Source organism: Odontomachus brunneus, unplaced genomic scaffold (assembly GCF_010583005.1).
Source record: "Odontomachus brunneus isolate Ranch 3 - 2012 unplaced genomic scaffold, Obru_v1 Obru_scaffold_100, whole genome shotgun sequence".
NCBI classification, from domain to species: domain Eukaryota; kingdom Metazoa; phylum Arthropoda; class Insecta; order Hymenoptera; family Formicidae; genus Odontomachus; species Odontomachus brunneus.
Genome location: NW_022639550.1, coordinates 288,048 through 293,580, shown reverse-complemented (window position 1 = coordinate 293,580; position 5,533 = coordinate 288,048). Strand labels below are relative to the sequence as shown.

Sequence of the window (5,533 nt, the reverse complement as noted above, 5' to 3'; positions counted from 1 at the left end):
CCCCCCCCCTCTCTCTCTCTTTCTCTCTGTATATGTGTGTGTGCCTGCATCTCTGCTTCTACTTTTAATATTCTTTCCAATTTTATTCGATTTTCCCCGCGCTACGCAACTGCCGCGTCAGCGGAGCGCGTCGGAACAATGAATTCTCCTCCGAAAGCAAAAGCGCCGCGATTGAAACGCTTACTTGGGCGAACGGGACAACGCGCTCGAGGATGATCTCTCCTCGGTAGACGGAATTAAGCCTCCTCAGCTCATGTCTCCCACGCATTTTGATTGACGACGTCAGAAGCGAGAAAACGCACGTCCGAAATTCTTGCGCGTCACTTCCAAATAAAAAGATACTTTTGTATGAAGCAACACTTTAGATCGTTCTGAATATCGTGAAAATACACTGAGAAAAAGATTCTTGCAAAGAACAAAACTGGAAAAAGGCCAAAATTTTCTCACAAGAGAAATGTATGAAATCGATCTATCTTTGTGTTTTCTGGTCTGCTGAACTCGAGTATGAAACTTGAAACTGTCCAAAATGCGGGGAAATTTATGAAAATGCAGTTTTTCCACAGAGACATTTTTAAGTCGCATTTTGAATCGCAGGAGGAGGATGAAGACGAAGAAGAAGAGCGTATGAGAGAGCGAGAGTGAGAGAGCAAGAGAAAGAATCGCGATTTCTTTCCCCGTATCGCGTATCGCGACTTCACGTGCGCGCTTCTTACTCGCGATTATGCAACGGCAGCGGGAGGCGGGGGAGGCGCAGGTGCGCGGCGTTGGTACCTGTTGCACAACCGTATTATCTTCGCTCCTCGCTCCGCCGGTTAGGTAATTAATAACGACAAAGTCCAAGGATACGTGATGCGCGCGCGGCGCCATTAGGCGCGCATCTCGCGCGCTATTAAAGTTTCCTCCTCGTCCTTCTCCTCCTCCTCCTCCTCCTCCACCACCCCCCTTCTCCCCCTCTTGTTCGCTGATGCACTCCCGCGCTCTCTCGACTGACCTTTTCGCAAGTGCAAGGTGCGCACCGAGAGAGAAGGATGCACCGCCGCCGCCGCCGGGGAGGAATCTCTCTCGCTCCCGAGCGACGCGACGCGACGCGCCGTGTCGTAACTTATCGACGTTTATCTCGCGCCTGGCCCCGGCGACGTGTCCGCTCCTCCGTCGTCGGTAAATAGAGATTAACATTCACCACGCAACCGAACGGCCGTATACTCCTCGGGATAATTGCATGACAAAGTGCACGTCCGTAGGACGACGTCGTGCGCGACGTGTATGCACGTACATACGTACGTACGTACCCGCGGATGGACGACGTGCCCCGTGTACGTATGTGCGCGCGTGTACATGCGTGCGTATGCGTTCCATTAAGAAGCGCGGCGCGTTCGCGCCGAGGAACGAGAAAGCTTCGCTGCGGCTGATTAGTTTGGATGCTGCGCGGCCTGGCCGCTATTCTCGCGCCTCCGTTTAGCGATGCGTTTAAGTGCCCCCGGCTCGTTGGGCGTTATTATGTGCCGAACGCGCGCCTCGTCGAGACAACGCGCCCGTTACAATCAGTCGAATGAGTATCGGGGCCGCACGATGAGCAGCTTAAGCAGCACTTTTCGACTGCAAATCCGCGAAGCTGCGAGATTCGGCGCCTTTGGCAGCGCGGAATCTCGGTCATCTCGTTTCTCCTACGCGTCAACCCGTTTCTACCCGGAAATATAGTAAAACACCTAACTATCGACCGCCTTAGTCATTAACACGGCAGGAAAACCTGGTTTTCTCACGATCAATCGCGGTTACTCACAATTTCAGTTGTAAAGTTCTCTCTCTAGTCTCTTTTTAATTAAAATTATTTTCTACTTCAACCATATTTTTCGACTTTTTTAATACGAATATGGTAGTAGTGACATGCACATTAGGTTATAATTAATATTATAGTAGAATTTAATAAAAAAAAGTGGTCTAGAAGATAATTTATAGCAATTATTTCTTTATGCAATTATAGTCACAAATACCAAACATTGTTTCTCAGTATGGTCGCATGAAAAACCAGGTTCACTTCTAAAGTGTCAATAACTAAAGGGGTGTCAATAATTGAGTGTTTCACCCCTAGGGATAATTAAAAAAAATAACTGGCGTGTTAATGAGCACGACGAAAGGGGGAAGAATGGCCGATCCGTTGCGCGAGTTTGCGAGCTACTTTCTCCTCCGTAATTCCGCGGGGGTGAACAATCTCGCGGCCGTTCACCGCGTCATTTTGCGTTAGACGCGGTGCTGGCTGCTTGATGCGTTTCTCGGTCGCACCTTTGATTCCGATAAGGCATGATAGGTAGGTGAGCAGGTAGCTAGGTAGGCAGGTAGAAAGGACAGAGAGAAAAGGAGAGAGAGAGAGAGAGAGAGAGAGAGAGAGAGAGAACGAGGAGAAGCAACGACACACGACGACGTATATCGCGCCGTCAAAATCGCGTTATATTGTTAGTCGCGTACGAGCGAATCCTCCACCTCCATCTCCTCCTGCTCCTGCTGCCACTGCGCGCACCCACACCCGCAGCACCCCGCGTGTCCCCATCCCCCGCGCCGCCGTCGACATAAAGTACGTATCGCATTAGCGCGTTAACGCCAATGCGTTAGCCGCTCGGCCGGCGCCGAATGGCGGCCGGGATAAACGAGGATAAAATGACGGGCGGGGGTGGCCACGAGGCGGTTGGACGTGAGGAAGGGTGTGGAATTGTCACCGATTGAAAACAACGCGCGTCGCTCACGTAGGAACGAAGAGGGTGGGCGGAGGGGGACAGAGGGGGAGACGACGAGCGAGCGAGCGAGCGAGCGAGCGAGCGAGCGCGGGCGGTCGGGACTGGCGCGGGACGGATAGAATTGACGGGGACGTGCGGAGAGAGACCGCGGCACACAGGGGGGATGGTCGCGCCGGGAGTGCACCAGGGGGTGCATTCTATGGGGAAGCACCGAACAGTGTCCCGCTGCGTTCGATTACAACGTCGGGCGTAATAACCGAATTGCCCACGGCCCGTTAAAGCGTTTACACCGCTTGACGGATGATCGACCACGGTGACAACTCGTTTCGGGTAATATATGAATATGGACCGTGCGTTAACAGACTCCCCCGGTCGCGGTGGAAATGGCCGACGGCGGTCGTGCCTTATTTCGGGATAAATAACGCGGCCGCGAGAGGGTCTCTTTCTCTCTTTCTTTCTTTCTCTCTCTCTCTCTCTCTCTCTCTCTCTCTCTCTCATATCGGTGGAAAAGTGGAAGTGAGTTTTGTGCGCCGGTTTTCTTACGCTTGTTGGTGATATTCGGAAGCGGCGAGGCGTTAAGAAGGCGACGTGAACCAGAGTCGAGTTTATAATGACGACACACCGATGGAGTCGACTCGACTCGAGCTTTCTCAATGGGGGTTGAGGGTTCAACGAGCTTGGAAATTCGTCCGTTTTTTACTGGGGTTATTGTGCACGAAAAAAATACAGGCAGAAGGGATGCGTTCCTCTGTTGCGAGGAGAAATTAATTTGGCGTTTTGTTCTCTCCTCATATATTATCTATTCGTTCTAAGAATAAAATTCTCCGCTCTCTTTCATTGGATACAATTGATTACTCTCACCTCGAAAAATCGTATAACGACTTCTGTGCTTATCGCGAATAAAATTTGCAACGCGTCAGAGTACTCGAGTGCCAAGAAAGCGTGCCATACATGTCAACGACGATATCATTGCCGAAGTGTCATATTTCCAGCACAATTATATTGTGAAATTGAGGAATAAGTCAAACAACGCTCTTGCGCTCCTAAAAATAAAAAAATTGCATTAAACCTCGAGGAGAGAACCGAGAGTCGAAGAATTAAATCGAATCTCATCGTGGGCTCGTTTCCGCACGATTAAAATACCAAAATCGTCGCGATTCTCTCTCTTTCTCTCTTTCAGTCGCGTCATTTAAGTCACCCCAATTTTGATAACGACGGCCGCATATCGGATTATAACAATCACTCGTAATGACCGTGATGTTCACCCGTTAAACTGTTTATACCCGTTTACACCAGTATCGGGTGATCGATCAACGCGGCGGGTCGTCGCGTTTGTAACGAGAACGTAATTCCCATTCTCTCGCTTGCATTCAATAAAGATCATGCTAACGCGCAGTGACGAAAATGACACGTACGGGTGGAACAGAGATCACTCACGGCCGCGAAATTGTTTTCCGATTCCCCGACTTCGACCACAGTTTAGTTTTTACCCGCGCCGCCAAATTCGGCCTTTTGAATAATTCGACTTATCGTTAATAACCTCGCCGGCGTCTTCGACGCTCCCTCATCGCGACTGGGTGAACGACTCCCGGCGGTTTTATTTTCGGACAGCGCGCGAGATTATGTCGTCGCGCCGTCAACTATGGTTGTGCGTTCTCTCCTGCCGCCTTAACTATAACTCCTAATTAGTCGCGCGGGGTCGCAGTGACCTACTCTAAAACAGCGTGCATGAAGAAAACGCCGAGTTAAAATTAAACCGAGCGCCGCGGTGCGTGGGAGATTAATAAATCTTTGTGACACGCCGTGAAGTGAGGCAAAAAACGCGTGTAACGCGTGTCACTATGACACTGCGTTGCGTGGCGTCGTTAATCGCGCCAATCCAGGTGATTCAATACAACCGATCTCGAATTATCGTCCCTCCCTCCCTCTTGTGTCTTCTTACCACCGCTGCTTGGTCCCGCGACGAGGAGATAATCGGGAGTTTCGAGTTAAAACCGACATCGCGCTGAAACTGGTCCACGTGGTCGACCAGCCCTCTCCTCCCTCTCTCAGGGTGCGGGCAAACGATCGACGTCCCGCGTGATAACCGAATCGCGCACGGATCATTAAAGCGATTAAGCAGGCGGCGATTGCCATTTAGTCGTCGCCGCGAGCCAAACGAGGAGAGTCACCCTCGCGCTTTCGCGCGGAAGTCGCTTCAAGATGAATCTCCGCGATGCGGAGAGAGTCCTTGCGGCGCCTCGCTTCGTTCTCCGCTCGCGCGCGCGCGCGTGCCCGATTAATTGCAGTCATTCGATCAAGAACGACATCGCGGCGCATTGATAATGCGGCATTACAAATGACACGCATGCCGGCCGCGATATAACCGAGCTATAAATTATACGGGGCTTCGAGCCCGCTGTACGTACACACGACGGCGCGCCGCGGCGCGTCGCGTCGCATCGCGCACGGCAGAGATGTGTGCCGGCGAAATTGATGTTTTTATTGTTAGTGTTATACGGCACGATTAATGAATTATCGGGCGTGCGTGTGCGTGTGCGCGCGCGCGCGCGCGTGTGTGTGTGTGTGTTGCGTGCGTGTATGTATGTGTGTACGCCCGCGGAGAGTCGGTCGCTCGGCCGGCCTATCCGCGCCGCAATTGAAATGTCGCCTACGTGAGTCGATCGAGCGAGTAAATCTCGTTTATTTATGGCGCAGCTCGACGCGGCGTGCGTCCCGTAACGACTTGGGATGATTTAATTTATCGATATTAGGTGAGCGAGCCGTTTCGAGCTCTCCATCTCTCCCCCCCCCCTCTCTCTCTC

General features: G+C 51.7%; 2 protein-coding genes across 6 annotated transcripts in view; one reads left to right on the top strand and one right to left on the bottom strand.

Annotated features, from left to right (window-relative positions):
- Window positions 1–5,533, top strand: part of LOC116848778 — a 172,969-nt gene that overhangs the window by 30,751 nt on the left and 136,685 nt on the right. The gene's annotated exons all lie outside the window — the stretch shown is intronic.
- LOC116848781 overlaps window positions 1–5,533 on the bottom strand; it is a 156,516-nt gene that overhangs the window by 39,385 nt on the left and 111,598 nt on the right. The gene's annotated exons all lie outside the window — the stretch shown is intronic.